This window comes from Neodiprion pinetum, chromosome 3 (genome assembly GCF_021155775.2).
Source record: "Neodiprion pinetum isolate iyNeoPine1 chromosome 3, iyNeoPine1.2, whole genome shotgun sequence".
NCBI classification, from domain to species: domain Eukaryota; kingdom Metazoa; phylum Arthropoda; class Insecta; order Hymenoptera; family Diprionidae; genus Neodiprion; species Neodiprion pinetum.
In genome coordinates, this window is record NC_060234.1 from 31,835,719 (window position 1) to 31,853,502 (window position 17,784).

Sequence of the window (17,784 nt, forward strand, 5' to 3'; positions counted from 1 at the left end):
TTTACATTAAAAATAATTGTATTTCAAAGTAGATGACAAAATTTTGTGTAAAATTTTCCGCCGTAGATATTTTGTTGAGAACTTTTATGAACCTAAAGCTAGAAGCCAAAGTTAGTAGCCAAACGTGTTGAATGTTTCGAAAGTATAAAAATGCAATCCAGATTTATTTTCGGGATTCTATAAAAGTATGGGGGTCAAAAGTATTTTACGAAATTTTGATTGACGGTCTCCTCTACCTCAATAGAATAAATATTAAAAAGATATGCTGCTAATTCCGGCTGCTACCGTCAGCCTCAATGGACTTTTTTTTGGACAACCACGGCGATGCGAGATAATTCACAAAAAACAAAAATACGAATGTCAGCCAATTTATGGACATTTTTGAAACTTCCCATCTAGAGCGATCCACCAACATTATAACAAGTTACTGGCGATGCCTGTCTGTACATAGTAGAAAAAATTCAAGAGAGACAAATAGAGGTGGTTGGCGGTAGTTGGAGGTGGTTGGACGTGGTGGAAGGCGGTTAGGGGTGGACGAGGTGGTCGAGGAGGAGGACGAGGAAGAAGAGGAAAAGAGGATTTGTGCACGGTGAGTAAAACATTTTCATAATATTCAATGGAAATTGTAATTATATTTTATTTAAAATTTCTTAAACTAGTCATGCTTACAATATGTAAATTGTTTCACTTCATTTTTCGCGCGATCACTAATTCAGAAGCTATAAATGCGCTAATAAAATTTATTATATAATTGATTAGTTAATTGATTACATTAATCCTTACACAATATTTTTGATGTGTTCTTATACTGAAAATATTTATTACTATTCCAGGTATAACCCCAGGTGGTTATCGTTGTTTGTTGGGGGTGGTTGGAGGTGGTCGCAGGTGGTCGGAAGTATTCGACGGCGGTTGCGGGTGATCGAGGTGGACAAGGAGGAGGACGACAAAGACGAGGAGAACAAGGTGGACAAGGAAGACAAGGATTTGTGCTCGGTGAGTTCAACATTTTTATACTATTTGATGAAGTAGGATCAGGATCAGGAGTAGGATCAGGAGTAGGAATAGGAGTAGGATCAGAAGGAGGAGTAGAAGTAGGATCAGGAATAGGATCAGGAGTGGTAGTAGGAGTAGGAGGATCAATTCGCTACAACATACGAATTATAGGTAAGATAATATCAATTTAACAAAAAATAAAAACTGAATCAATTCACTACAATCCGCTCCAGAATCGTAGACCGTGTACTTTTCCATTTCGTCAACGATTAAACAGTCCAATGAGCACTAGCAAGCAGTTTCGACCCGTGTGCTACTTGAAACATATATGTATACATATCAGCTTATACTTATCATTTGTGTCTACGTTGTCGGTAACAGCAATGTCAGGGGGATGGTCAGCAAAACGCTGACACACGATGATGGAATATATTGCATGCCCCAGTAGATAATTAAGACGCTTCATTATGCAGGAAATGTTACTAGGCGTCTGAGAAAACTATTGCTTTCCTGTCGTAGGAAAATATGATATGTTATTTATACAGTGTACGAGTCGTGTAAAATTGTCCCATAATCTCATCTGCACTTTTTAATATTTTTATTTCACAAAGAATGTAGATATTTTGAATTCTAGCAGAAATATCGACAACTGTAGAATAGATAAGTTTCAAATATATTTGAGAGATGTTATCCATAAACATGCCTCTGAAATAATACGATAGCAACTATGTGAGCTGAGACATTCTTCGACGGATGTGTTGGAACATAACTCCACTCAGTTTCCAGTCGCTACAACATACGAATTATAGCTTACGGCAAGCGAACTTGGCATTTCTACGCTTATTTATCGTGATTTCTGGGCTGTTGGTACGTCAATGTTCTGATTCCCTTCTTTGCCCGGAAAACCCAATTAAAGACCCCAAAAAAAGTAAGGCTAACCCGTTTGCATTTTCGGCGTGAATTTTCGCGATTTTGAAAACTGCCGGAATAAATTAATTGTGGCAGTATTCGGACGTAATTTTGCGAGGGGAATCGAATGGGTGCAGTTCCAATACGCTGCGATCAACGCGTCAAAAGTTACAGCCAAAAAACGAGAACCTGTGTTTTCGACATTTTTTCAGCAGGTGCTTTGTCGTACGTAACTTCTTTCCTGTTGATCCCACGCTCCTTTTGCTGCGTTTTCTGAGTTCCGGGGGGTCCAGTTAGTCAGAGAACGGTCGTACGAATCTAATCTGAGAGCAGAAATTTTCGGCTTAAAAAATGAAGAAAAAGTAAAGCTAACCCCTTTGCAATTTTGAGGAAAATTTTCGCGATTTTGAAAAGTGCTGAAACAAATTAATTGTGGCATTATTCCGACGTAATTTTGCGGGAGAAATCGATTGGGCGCAGTTCCAATTCGCTGCGATCAACGCATCGAAAGTTACAGCCAAGAAACAACACCTGTGATTATATGAATCCTTACGTAATGTTTTTGATGTGTTCTTATACTGAAAATATTTATTGCTATTCCAGGTACAACCCGAGGTGGTTATCGGTGGTTGTTCGAGGTGGTTGGCGATTGTTGGAGGTGGTCGGAGGTGGACGAGGAGGAGGACGAACTGAACTGAGTTTCAAAGCCCTGTTGACATAAAAGCAGCTATTCGATAGAAATTATAGTTTATAGTTTACACAGCCCATTGCATGATATTTCATTATAAATACGTATGTTTCAATGTATTTAGGAATAATTTATCAAATATACAGAGGTCATGTGCAAATAATAAATGGATTGATTCGACCTCAGTTTGATGTATTCATTGGAGCTTTAACAATAAATTTAAGCTTTGTTACTTCTTTTATTTTATTATGGATAATCAAAAACATTTCCGACTATTCGTGCTGTGGAAGCATGGGGATTAAGCCAAATGTAGCAAAAGATTAGAAACAGTGTATGTAGAGTACGGGTACTTTTCTGATAATGCAAATAGAATAGAATACCACGCCTTGCGAATTAGCTTTCCAGACAGAGATGAACGATGAATTTTAAGGACTGCATTATCGTTGTTGAATACTCTATACCTCATGGGAAAAGAAAATCTGTAACGATAAAATTATGCACCGGATCATCGTCGACTTTAAGATTTGAAATGTCCTACCATTTTCGAATACCTTCTACCTCCCCCTGCCACCTCCCACCATCAATGGCCACTTTCGACCATCCCCTATTACCTTCTGCCAGCGCCGACCACCTCCTACCATTTCCGAACACCTCCAACCGTCCTATTTACCTATATTACTAGATTAGCTATGATATGAAAAGAGAAGAATTATTCATTTCGAAATGGGATTCTATTCGACGCGCGCTCGATGTATTCCATAACATTAGTATTCATAATTATTTCAACAACTTTTCATTTTCTCTCTCGATCTTGAATTTTCATAGGCATAGAATCGAAACGTTGTTTTAGCTGGTCGCAAGTGAAGTATCTGCGTTGGGTAGAGGAGCAGAATTGTTTTTCGAAAAGTATTCGGATGGAAAAAAATTCAGAGTAACTGTAATACATCACGGATGCGCTAATTTTGAACGAGATGAAATGGATGCTTCGTATATGAGACGGTATTTAACGCTGCGTAGTGGTTTAAAGACCTAGAAAGGTGATAGGGAGAGAAAGAACGACGCTTCTTAACACTTCGAGTGTATTTTAACACACATTTGAAAGATACGAGCGAAATTTTTCATCATCCAACTGTCGCAGAACGGCAGCGTTATTAGCCGACCCGTTCACTGAAGAATATATCTTCAGTCAACGGCTGACCATCGAAGGGCCTGGCCGCTTAAGTCTGGAATCGGCAGGAGAGATAAAGTGCGTATTTCTTGTATGAAATGTGAAAGCTAAAATCATTATACATCATATCATATCATCATACATCATACATCATACATCATACATCGTACATCATACATCATCATACATAGTATCAAAATTCGAAACCATAGTTTGGATGTCGGATGTTCAGAAAGTGACGTCACCAATTCAAAATCAGCTAGCAGAATTCCTCAGTCTGGAAACAACCGCGCAGTAGAGCGGACGGATGAGAGTCGCGCTCCGCAAATTTCGAGTACCGGGTTCTCAACCTCCCGGATCCCGCGCTTCGGGTCCGCTACGTATTTCGAGTACGGGGTTCTCAACCTCCCAGATCCCACGCTTCGGGTCCGCTACGCGGTGAAACTCGACTTCCAGGATAAGCGCTCCGTGGCTCCTCGTTCATGTTTATAATGAATTATTTCAATTCGTTTTTCGCGCAACCCCAAATTCGGTGGCTGTCAGTCCGCTAATAAAATTTCTCGACTTCCAGGATAAGCGCTCCGTGGTTCATGGTTCATGTTTGCAATGAACTATTTCAATTCGTTTTTCGCGCAACCCCAAATTCGGTAGCTGTCAGTCCGCTAATAAAATTTCTCGACTTCCAGGATAAGCGCTCCGTGGCTCCTCGTTCATGTTTATAATAAATTATTTCAATTCGTTTTTCGCGCAACCCCAAATTCGGTGGCTGTCAGTCCGCTAATAAAATTTCTCGACTTCCAGGATAAGCGCTCCGTGGTTCATGGTTCATGTTTGCAATGAACTATTTCAATTCGTTTTTCGCGCAACCCCAAATTCGGTAGCTGTCAGTCCGCTAATAAAATTTCTCGACTTCCAGGATAAGCGCTCCGTGGCTCCTCGTTCATGTTTATAATAAATTATTTCAATTCGTTTTTCGCGCAACCCCAAATTCGGTAGCTGTCAGTCCGCTAATAAAATTTCTCGACTTCCAGGATAAGCGCTCCGTGGCTCCTCGTTCATGTTTATAATAAATTATTTCAATTCGTTTTTCGCGCAACCCCAAATTCGGTAGCTGTCAGTCCGCTAATAAAATTTCTCGACTTCCAGGATAAGCGCTCCGTGGCTCCTCGTTCATGTTTATAATAAATTATTTCAATTCGTTTTTCGCGCAACCCCAAATTCGGTAGCTGTCGGTGCGCTAATGAAATTTCTATAACTTCACAATCTTCTCATAATCTTTTTGGTAAAATATGTCGATAAAAAAATTATATCAAACCTTACACATTATTTTTGATTTGTTCTCTCGCCTAAAATATTTATTAGTATTTGAGGTATAACTCGAGGTGGTTGAAGGTGGTTGGAGGTGGACGATGAGGAGCACGAGGAGGACGAGGAGGACGAGGATTTGTGCTGGGTGAGTAAAACACTTTCACAATATTTCATGGCAATTGTAATTATATTTCATCTGAAATATTACAAACTTGTCACGTTCACAATAAATTATTTCAATTCATTTTTCGTGCAAGCACATATTCAGTAGCTATGAATAATCTTATACAATTTATTATATTATTAATTAATTAATTAATATTCTTATAATATTTAATGGCAATTGTATTTATATTTCATCTGAAATATTACAAACTTGTCACGTTTACAATAAATTATTTCAATTCATTTTTCGTGCAAGCACATATTCAGTAGCTATGAATAATCTTATACAATTTATTATATTATTAATTAATTGATTAATTACATTAATCCTTACACAATATTTTTGATGTGTTCCTATACTAAAAATATTCATTACTATTCCAGGTATTACCCGGGGTGGTCGGAGGTGGACGAGGAGGAGGACGAGCTGGACGAGGAGGAGGACCAGGTGGACGAGGAGGAGGACGAGGTGGACGAGGAGCAGGCGGGGTGGGTCGTGGGAGAGGACCTCTCCTCTCCTCAGAGGAGGGGAGGGGGAGGGGCAGGGAAGGGGAAAGGTGGGCGGGGAGGGGGAAGGGACGGGAAGGGAAGGGGAGGGTGGCGGGGTGGGGCGGGAGGGGGGAGGGTGGTGGGGGGAGGGAGGGGGAGGGAGGGGCGGGAGGGAGGGAGGGAGGGAAGGCGGGGGGGGAGGGAGGGAGGGAGGGAAGGCGGGGGGGGGAGGGAGGGAGGGAGGGAGGGAGGGAGGGAGGGCGGGCGGGCGGGCGGGAGGGAGGGAGGGAGGGAGGGAGAGAGTAGAGGACGGATGTCGATGCGAGCCCGTTACAGTTAATAGAGCAGTACACCCCCCCCCTCCCGCGTCCTCCCTCCCTCCCTCCCTCCCTCCCTCCCTCGCGCCCCCCGCCGCCCTCCCGCCCCCCGCCGCCCTCCCCCTTCCCGCCCCTCCCCGCCGCCCTCCCCCTCCCCGCCCCTCCCCGCCACCCTCCCCTCCCCTTCCCATCCCTTCCCCCTCCCCGCCCACCTCTCCCCTTCCCTGCCCCGCCCCTCCCCTCCTCTGAGGAGAGGAGAGGTCCTCTCCCACGACCCACCCCGCCTGCTCCTCGTCCACCGCGTCCTCCTCCTCGTCCACCTGGTCCTCCTCCTCGTCCAGCTCGTCCTCCTCCTCGTCCACCTCCGACCACCTCGGGTAATACCTGGAATAGTAATGAATATTGTTAGTATAGGAACACATCAAAAATATTGTGTAAGGATTAATGTAATTAATCAATTAATTAATAATATAATAAACTGTATAAGATTATTCATAGCTACTGAATATGTGCTTGCACGAAAAATGAAGTGAAATAATTTATTGTAAACGTGACAAGTTTGTAATATTTCAGATGAAATATAATTACAATTGCCATGAAATATTGTAAAAGTGTTTTACTCACCCAGCACAAATCCTCGTCCTCCTCGTCCTCCTCGTCCTCCTCCTCGTCCACCTCCGACCACCTTCAACCACCTCGAGTTATACCTCAAATACTAATAAATATTTTCAGCGTGAGAACAAATCAAAAATAATGTGTAAGGTTTGATATAATTTTTTTATCGACATATTTTACCAAAAAGATTATGAGAAGATTGTGAAGTTATAGAAATTTCATTAGCGCACCGACAGCTACCGAATTTGGGGTTGCGCGAAAAACGAATTGAAATAATTTATTATAAACATGAACGAGGAGCCACGGAGCGCTTATCCTGGAAGTCGAGAAATTTTATTAGCGGACTGACAGCTACCGAATTTGGGGTTGCGCGAAAAACGAATTGAAATAATTTATTGTAAACATGTACCAGAAACCACGGAGCGCTTATCCTGGAAGTCGAGAAATTTTATTAGCGGACTGACAGCTACCGAATTTGGGGTTGCGCGAAAAACGAATTGAAATAATTTATTGTAAACATGTACCAGAAACCACGGAGCGCTTATCCTGGAAGTCGAGAAATTTTATTAGCGGACTGACAGCTACCGAATTTGGGGTTGCGCGAAAAACGAATTGAAATAATTTATTATAAACATGAACGAGGAGCCACGGAGCGCTTATCCTGGAAGTCGAGAAATTTTATTAGCGGACTGACAGCTACCGAATTTGGGGTTGCGCGAAAAACGAATTGAAATAATTTATTATAAACATGAACGAGGAGCCACGGAGCGCTTATCCTGGAAGTCGAGAAATTTTATTAGCGGACTGACAGCTACCGAATTTGGGGTTGCGCGAAAAACGAATTGAAATAGTTCATTGCAAACATGAACCATGAACCACGGAGCGCTTATCCTGGAAGTCGAGAAATTTTATTAGCGGACTGACAGCTACCGAATTTGGGGTTGCGCGAAAAACGAATTGAAATAGTTCATTGCAAACATGAACCATGAACCACGGAGCGCTTATCCTGGAAGTCGAGAAATTTTATTAGCGGACTGACAGCTACCGAATTTGGGGTTGCGCGAAAAACGAATTGAAATAATTTATTGTAAACATGTACCAGAAACCACGGAGCGCTTATCCTGGAAGTCGAGAAATTTTATTAGCGGACTGACAGCTACCGAATTTGGGGTTGCGCGAAAAACGAATTGAAATAATTTATTATAAACATGAACGAGGAGCCACGGAGCGCTTATCCTGGAAGTCGAGAAATTTTATTAGCGGACTGACAGCTACCGAATTTGGGGTTGCGCGAAAAACGAATTGAAATAATTTATTATAAACATGAACGAGGAGCCACGGAGCGCTTATCCTGGAAGTCGAGAAATTTTATTAGCGGACTGACAGCTACCGAATTTGGGGTTGCGCGAAAAACGAATTGAAATAGTTCATTGCAAACATGAACCATGAACCACGGAGCGCTTATCCTGGAAGTCGAGAAATTTTATTAGCGGACTGACAGCTACCGAATTTGGGGTTGCGCGAAAAACGAATTGAAATAGTTCATTGCAAACATGAACCATGAACCACGGAGCGCTTATCCTGGAAGTCGAGAAATTTTATTAGCGGACTGACAGCTACCGAATTTGGGGTTGCGCGAAAAACGAATTGAAATAATTTATTATAAACATGAACGAGGAGCCACGGAGCGCTTATCCTGGAAGTCGAGTTTCACCGCGTAGCGGACCCGAAGCGTGGGATCTGGGAGGTTGAGAACCCCGTACTCGAAATACGTAGCGGACCCGAAGCGCGGGATCCGGGAGGTTGAGAACCCGGTACTCGAAATTTGCGGAGCGCGACTCTCATCCGTCCGCTCTACTGCGCGGTTGTTTCCAGACTGAGGAATTCTGCTAGCTGATTTTGAATTGGTGACGTCACTTTCTGAACATCCGACATCCAAACTATGGTTTCGAATTTTGATACTATGTATGATGATGTATGATGTACGATGTATGATGTACGATGTATGATGTATGATGTATGATGTATGATGTATGATGTACGATGTGTATGATGTATGATGTATGATGTATGATGATATGATATGATGTATAATGATTTTAGCTTTCACATTTCATACAAGAAATACGCACTTTATCTCTCCTGCCGATTCCAGACTCAAGCGGCCAGGCCCTTCGATGGTCAGCCGTTGACTGAAGATATATTCTTCAGTGAACGGGTCGGCTAATAACGCTGCCGTTCTGCGACAGTTGGATGATGAAAAATTTCGCTCGTATCTTTCAAATGTGTGTTAAAATACACTCGAAGTGTTAAGAAGCGTCGTTCTTTCTCTCCCTATCACCTTTCTAGGTCTTTAAACCACTACGCAGCGTTAAATACCGTCTCATATACGAAGCATCCATTTCATCTCGTTCAAAATTAGCGCATCCGTGATGTATTACAGTTACTCTGAATTTTTTTCCATCCGAATACTTTTCGAAAAACAATTCTGCTCCTCTACCCAACGCAGATACTTCACTTGCGACCAGCTAAAACAACGTTTCGATTCTATGCCTATGAAAATTCAAGATCGAGAGAGAAAATGAAAAGTTGTTGAAATAATTATGAATACTAATGTTATGGAATACATCGAGCGCGCGTCGAATAGAATCCCATTTCGAAATGAATAATTCTTCTCTTTTCATATCATAGCTAATCTAGTAATATAGGTAAATAGGACGGTTGGAGGTGTTCGGAAATGGTAGGAGGTGGTCGGCGCTGGCAGAAGGTAATAGGGGATGGTCGAAAGTGGCCATTGATGGTGGGAGGTGGCAGGGGGAGGTAGGAGGTATTCGAAAATGGTAGGACATTTCAAATCTTAAAGTCGACGATGATCCGGTGCATAATTTTATCGTTACAGATTTTCTTTTCCCATGAGGTATAGAGTATTCAACAACGATAATGCAGTCCTTAAAATTCATCGTTCATCTCTGTCTGGAAAGCTAATTCGCAAGGCGTGGTATTCTATTCTATTTGCATTATCAGAAAAGTACCCGTACTCTACATACACTGTTTCTAATCTTTTGCTACATTTGGCTTAATCCCCATGCTTCCACAGCACGAATAGTCGGAAATGTTTTTGATTATCCATAATAAAATAAAAGAAGTAACAAAGCTTAAATTTATTGTTAAAGCTCCAATGAATACATCAAACTGAGGTCGAATCAATCCATTTATTATTTGCACATGACCTCTGTATATTTGATAAATTATTCCTAAATACATTGAAACATACGTATTTATAATGAAATATCATGCAATGGGCTGTGTAAACTATAAACTATAATTTCTATCGAATAGCTGCTTTTATGTCAACAGGGCTTTGAAACTCAGTTCAGTTCGTCCTCCTCCTCGTCCACCTCCGACCACCTCCAACAATCGCCAACCACCTCGAACAACCACCGATAACCACCTCGGGTTGTACCTGGAATAGCAATAAATATTTTCAGTATAAGAACACATCAAAAACATTACGTAAGGATTCATATAATCACAGGTGTTGTTTCTTGGCTGTAACTTTCGATGCGTTGATCGCAGCGAATTGGAACTGCGCCCAATCGATTTCTCCCGCAAAATTACGTCGGAATAATGCCACAATTAATTTGTTTCAGCACTTTTCAAAATCCCAGAAATATTTGCCAAAAATACAAAGGGGTTTAATGGTTCAATGGTTTATTGATTCATTTTTCCCATGACAATATTAGGAACGATTATTACAAACTTAAAAATAAACAAAGTCTTGAGTCCAAAACCTTAGCCCAGTTCTATATTTCTATTTAAGTTCTAGGAATACAAAAAATCAGAACAGAGAATTAGAAGACACATAGACGGCGAAGACAATGTCAGAAAAAAAAAGAGAAAAAGGAAAGAAAAAAAAAACACAAAAAAGCAGAATAAAGCGATGAAAGCAGGAACATAGAAACGTGGGAAGCAGGAAGTTAGCCTTACTTTTTCTTAGATCTTGGAGTCAAACGTTTTTGGTCTCAGATTCGAGTTGAATGAACGTCTAGTTCCACCCGGTAGCGTACCTGGAGCGTAGAAACTACGGAGCGCTTGTCCTGGAACTAAAGTTTCACCAGAAAGTGGCCCCGAAGCGCAGGGTCCAGGAGGTAGAGACCCCGGTACTCAAAATCTGCGGAGCGCGGTTCTCATACGTCCATTCTACTGCGCGGTTGTTTCCGGACTGAGGAAATCGGCTAGTTGATTTTCGTCTATATAGATCGATGACGACAAAAGAAAAAAAAATTTGAGTGACGTCACTTTCTGAACATCCGAATATCCGAACATCCAAACTTTGGTTTCGAACTTTAATACTATGTATGATGATAATATATGATATGATGATGTATGATGTATGATGTATGATGATATGACGTGATGTATAATGATTTTAGTTCTTACATTTCAGACAAGAAGTACGCACCTTATCTCTCTTGCCGATTCCAGACTCAAGCGGCTACGCCCTTCGATGGTCAGCGTCTACTAAAGATATATTCTCCAGTTAACGGGTCAGCTAATAATGCTGCCGTTCTGTAACAGTTGGATGCAAACAATTTTAGCTGGTACCTCTCATATGTGTGTTAAAATACACTTCAAGTTTCAAGAAGCTTCGTTCTATCTCTCCGCTTCAAAGAAAAAAAAAAAAATAATAAATCGCCGACAATCACCTTTTTAGGTCTTTAGATCAGGACACTGCGTTAAATACTGTCTCATATACGGAGCATCCATTTCATCTCGATCAAAATTAGCGCATCCGTGATGTATTACAGTTACTTTGAATTTTTTTTCATCCGAACACTTTCCGAAAAACAATTCTGCTTCTCTACCCAACGTAGATACTTCACTTGCGACTAACTAAAACAGCGTTTCGATTCTATGCCCACGAAAATTCAAGATCGAGACATCAAATGAAAAGTTGTAATAATTATGAATATTAATGTTATGGAATACATCGAGCGCGTGTCGAATAGAATCCTATTTCGAAATCTGTAATTCTGCTATTTTCATATCATAGCCGATTAGTGTAGATAATCTAGTTTGCCTCCTGGAAAATTATAAAATTTAGAGGATGCATCACGTATTGATCGCAAATGGATCACATGTATTAATATCGTACATGGACCGCATATACATATATACTATTTGGTCTCAGCATTATTATTACATCTGATCTATTATTATTCACGATCTATGTATACATTCTTCTCTCGGGTACCCTTATACTGTATACTTTAATTAAATCACTGTTTTGCTACGAATTTTCAAAGAAAATCATTTTCATCATTAATTTCTTGTATCGCCGACAAGTCGGTAAATACACACAGGCTAAGTACTGGCTTGAGCTCACCATTGCGAAGACTGCGTTACTCGGAAGGTGAATGTAGCCAGCATCATGTCGAAATCGGCAACTCTCTGATGTTCTGCAATAAGTTTTCAACTCTACCATTGGAACATCTCAGGGGGCGCAAGCGCACGACCATTTTTGGTTGTCACACCAAAGTCCAGTGGGGCAACTCTCTATCTTCTTCAGGTAACGGTCCTGACAAGTAATTAGTCAAACAGATTGGGCGCCTAGTTACAAACAACCCAACGACATTCGTCTCGTATAATACAAATCAATCGTTTGATATTCTATTTCAATGTGTTACCTCCAACTAAACGAATAATCGAATGAACTTCCCCCGTAAGCACGTCATATTTACCGTTAGCGAAGGTAGTGAAAAAATATCAGTCATCTAGAAAAGTAATTATTTTTATTGAACAATTAGACCGTAAAAATAATATTTCTCGCGATAATGCTTATCACTCTGCAAATCAATAATTACTGAAAGTATCATTAAGTGAGATCAAAATCTCTTGTCGTTAATATTCTCTTTTCTTCATCAAACATACGCTTCCCCTGTTTTTTTATGAAATTATATTCTACTGCATTGTTTTATACGTTGTATAGCAATTTGTATGAAATTTTCTGTAAACTTTGTATAATAAACTGTGTCAAAGTCCAGAAATCAATATTTTTCTTATACATATTACCGTAAGTGATGAAAAGTAAAACGCAGTGCTTGAAATAAACAGATATATTTGAAATCAAATAAGGAAAACTGGTTTGAACTGATTTTATGCAGGTTAAAACACTAACCATGTCACACGACAATATTCGTTTTTCTCTTGCTAAACAACGTAACTCATCATATTCTGTTATTGTCGTTTTAACTTACCATTTTCTGCTCCTGTCCGAATCGAAATTACAATGACCAACGATAAAAGTTGTTCAGAATCAGAATTAACCATCTGGACTAGCAAATAGTGGGTTTTAATTACTGGCTCAACAATCGGAAAGAATTGAAAGGGATTGAGATTCTTGAATTCGATCCAATACGGTGTCTTTGTCCGGTAATTCATATAAATTTATACTCAGATGCACCCCGAATGAAAACGAATTCATCGATTAGTTGACTCACTCTAATAATTGGTTCGAATTGCACATAACATAAAGAAATCCGAAACGTCGTATTAATTCATCGGTTATTCTTTCGTATTGAAAAAAGAAAATTCTTTGGAGAGAAAAAAAAATGGTGTCCATTGATTCATATTCTTATAAAAAAATTCATTTTCATACATAGAACTAATCGGATTTGGAATTGTAATAACCTATTCTTAACCAAGAATTGAAACGAATAAGCACGTAAAAACAAATAGAGTTTCACTAGAAATACGTATACTCAATTCAAAAATTTGAAGAAACAGGATTGTGACAAGTGTGATAATCAATACCATTAAATTTCTTACCGTTTGTTGGGAGGTTCCAGTCGGTGCTCCGTGCCACTCGTATGATTAATGCGTCGCGTCACACCATTTAAATTGAACTTGAGTGTTTTCACTGAAGTATAAAACTCTCTGATGCTGATAGGTTTCGTTCGGTTTGTTATCACCGTTCGTGCACGCGAATCATCTTATTGTTATTCATCGATCGAGCTGATACAAATTTTTACAGCGACAATCAATGCGCAATTTCTTTTTTTTCGAGTTTCACATTCCTATTTTTTAGCGATTTTCACTAGCCGCTAACGATTACGAAATTACGATACAATAACCGCGTTATGTCATACCATTGACAATGCCCTAGTTGCGACTGGGAGTCCGAGGTTTCATCACCTCTCCTACATTGCCACACTAAGACATGGCAAACAATAGAAATTTCTGATCGCTATCAGATCAGGTCAACACACCTTTTATGCCGGTACCCAAATGTTAAATACTGAATATTCATACAACAGTTCACGTCCCAGCTGTTACGATCATTCTAGTCATACGAGAATGAAGTTGTGGCAGCGTTAACGTAACAAACGGTTGGAGAAAAAATGGCAGCTTTGCAATTTTAGAATGACTTCAAATGATTCAAGTTTTCGAAATATAGGTATGGTTTGCTTTATTACGATTTCTTGAATTTCATACAATGTTAAAGTTGTGAAATAACGATTTTCCCAAAAGTTCATCGTTGCAATAACATTACTAATGACTTTACAATTCCGTCTCATGTACACATTGGATTTTATAAGCTAATAGCAATCCAAATCTGCAACTTCTTACAATTAACGTAAGGTCAGAGGTGCCAAATCCGTTCAGTATTTTGTATGATTTTGTGAAATATATGCATAAATTTAATTGAAAAAATAGGTATAGATAAATGTTCTATCGGATGTCTTGATCCAGTCCGATTTGAGCATGTAATGTACAGATAGAATTTATAAGTCAAAGATTTCTAGACGAAGATATGGAAAGAACGCGGCCCCATTGCGCAAGTGTTAATCATTCGCAATATACAAACTGTGGAACTACCTTTCACCCGACCATCGAGCATCGGAGCGAAACAGCGACTGGGTTTCCTAGTTCCCTAATAGTGAACTTGCCGCCTCGGCAGCATCGCGGCTAAACCGGTTTTCCTAGGTCGGTGACTGGAGCCGAGATCAGCCAGCTCTCCGTGTCTCTAGAAACGATTATCCAACCTGAAATCACTAAAGTGCCGCTATGCTCCCCTGGTATTCTTGTCTAGGCGCAGGAGCTATCCCCTGGCCATTTGCCGTTGGCAGAACGTCCTAGAGACAGTAGACTAGAGAAACACTGCAACGGAACCGTAGGTGCAGCTGAGCAATCAGTCCTGCTAGTCGTAAAAATATATGTTAGGAAAGAACGGTAATTTGAAATTAGACTAAATTTCGTGTCAATTTCTATTTAGCCTAGGTCAAATTTTTTTCAACATTATTAGTACGAAGTATTACATCATGATAATTCAGATCTACGGAGCTACGAGCTATGAGAATTATAGAGGACACACTTTCGAGTGCAGCGCTATTTCACTTCAGCTCTTCGTAGAGGAGAGTTTAAAAAAATCATTAAATTACGCTATCAAGCGTGGGCAGATCTAGACATCGAACCGTTTAAATTGAGCGTGTAGAAATTTTGCCTGGAAATATCAATTATAGAAGCTTTAAAGTACTAGAATGTTTGAGGAACCCATTCGAGCAATTTTCGTTCGTTCGGTAATTTTTATGCGTAAATAATGAAGTACACCATGGTACGATGAATGCTGAAAGTAAAAGTCATACCTATACATATAATATATACGCAGAGGACATGAGTATGCTACACTCGGGTGATTAGATGGGACTTGCTAATTAGTTCGCGAGTTCTTGATTACTTTGCACTGATGTTTCAAGGGGCGTTTAATTAGGTTTTATACGCCATGAATATGTAACTACCGAAAATCAAAAAAGTACCGAGGTGCGTCGAGTCTGAAGTCCTAACGTGTGCACACAAAAGTAAAAAGCATACAGTAAGTTTACTTGGAGACAAACTGTACGTATCCTGATTAACAAGCTCACTTTCGCAGCAGACTCGAGTGGTTTAGCTACACTGAGAAAAAAAAGTTATTCGATTCAATAAGTATTAATTGATCCAAAAAATCAGTGCACTGAGAGCACATTTATTTAATGCGACAATTTATCTAGTTTTTAATTTAAGAAATACGTATTTAGGTCCAATAAAAAATATTTTAAATAAATTAAATAGAGATTGAACTACATAAATCACTGATTGTGAGTTGCTTTTCTGGTTTGATATTCTTATCCAAGCGCTGCACTTTTCATGTAAAACAAATTACCCCTTGACTCGAATATTCGGTTTCAAACATAGGATATTCTCTTTGGATCAAAGAAGATATGGCAATTGTACAGAAAAAATTGAAATCTTCGACTAACCCCGTATGTGAATTAAAAATGTATTTAAATAATTCAATGACTCCTTTAATATTTGTCTATTATCCCAGTTCTGCGAACGCGTCTCGAACTGTTCTAGGATATATAAATGTAATATATAGATGTAACGTATAGTAGCGTCACTCCGGAATAGTTTTTGGAAAACATTTTGGTTTCAAAACCACAACCCAGCATATCGCATTATATATACTTAGTTGGCAGATTCGTATGAATCTAGATTTTCGCAATGCGAAGGATTCGGGTATATAAACATCTTTGAAGCTACTTTTCAAACGGGAAAGCTTGCGTCTAGGGACCGAAATTGGCAGTATTTCGAATGAATTATCGTTTCGGTTTAAAAACATGAAACATGTTCATCAAAGAATAAGAAGACTATCGAATTAGCCAAAATTTAATTTCGTAGAAACAATAATTCATTTGTTGCAAGCTCGTATCAAATGGTATCGAAAGGTCTTGAAATCAATTTCAACTACATGTGATTGTTTAAAACTGAGAAAAGTTATATTTCATTCTATCAGCCAATAACTTGAATTAAATACGAGTATGGTACATATAGCAACTCGAGAACTTTTTCTTGGCTCCACTCAAACATATCCGCATTAACTTAGAAGGTTTTTTTTTTTATTTGAAGTAGCTATATAATCTGATGAACAAAATAATTTTCCTGAATGAATATTAAAACCTGTCTTGTGAAACAAATTATTGTTTCAACATATTGCACATTTCTTTGATCGTAGTTATCATTGATTACGTCAGACAAACATCACATTCGGCCAAATATACTATTTGACAATAACGTTAATATTTCAGCAAGCATTGTTTCCAATCTCCCGGTACTTTTGAACCGTGTGTTCAGCGGTTAAAGTACTACTCTTTCACGAATTAAATGAGATTTGCTGATTCAAGCAAAGTTTTCGTTCCGAAAAGTTCTAGTTTAACCCTATGAAATATATATATGTACTTGTTTGGAATATATCGAACTCGAAAGCATACAGCACTCTAATCAATGCATCAATATTTTTCTTTCAAATAAAAAGTGGTTGGTCTAAGTGAGAAATAGTTTAAACCAAATAAAATGGAAATCAAAAAAATTAGCTGTTTAGTTCGGTAACTTTTTTCCTCAGTGTACAGTAATAAAATAAGCAAAATATTTACCGACCGAAAAATGTTCAAGTCCTTTCACTGATTGTGAGTCTGGCTTATAATTTGTTATGCTCACAGTGAAAATCGATTTAGCCAGAGCTACGATTACGACTTTCCTGTGAGAAAAAGAAGGAGATCATTCTCTTCAAGAATCATCCTCATTGACGGTATGTTACTTCCGGAAACGAGGTATCGGCAAAGCGGAATTACTATTACGAGCTATCGAAAAGGTACACGTACATATCTTCAAACACAAATAGTTCGTTCATTTCAAATGCTAATGCCTTACTCCCCTTCATACGTGGTTTCAGGGTCCTCGATCAACCTAATGAACGTCCCTACCCACCGGCACCGAATCGACGATTACTTGACATCGTCGCTAATTATGCTAATTATAGTAATTATAATCGGTACATGAAATTAAGCTCGTTTCCTGCGTATCCGTTATCCTTACAATATAATTACGTCTATTTCTCAAGTACCGCGTGCCGTGAAGTTGTATCACGAATAACACTAGTTATGAAATCACAATATATTATCGTGCGTGAACACGACAGGTACAGATAACGCTTATGGCTGATTAGGTTTTAGAGGCTAATTGTAAGTGTGCGACATGGAGGCAGACCTTGCAACGGCGTTCGAACGCGATCGTACATGTCTTTAACTTCCGAC

General features: G+C 39.4%; 1 long non-coding RNA gene across 4 annotated transcripts; it reads right to left on the reverse strand.

The window, feature by feature from the left end:
* Positions 1–9,871: 9,871 nt before the first annotated feature.
* LOC124214702 (uncharacterized) lies at positions 9,872–16,306 on the reverse strand. Of its 4 annotated transcripts, XR_011176800.1 has the most exons (5): positions 12,343–16,306; positions 12,042–12,233; positions 11,118–11,319; positions 10,643–10,905; positions 9,872–10,118 (listed from the first exon to the last, which is right to left on the reverse strand). It is a non-coding gene; the product is annotated as an uncharacterized lncRNA (long non-coding RNA). The 4 variants fall into 4 exon arrangements; XR_011176799.1 differs by having other exon boundaries at positions 11,118–11,224; positions 12,042–16,306; XR_006882185.2 differs by having other exon boundaries at positions 10,723–10,905; positions 12,042–16,306.
* Between the last annotated feature and the right edge of the window lie 1,478 nt (positions 16,307–17,784).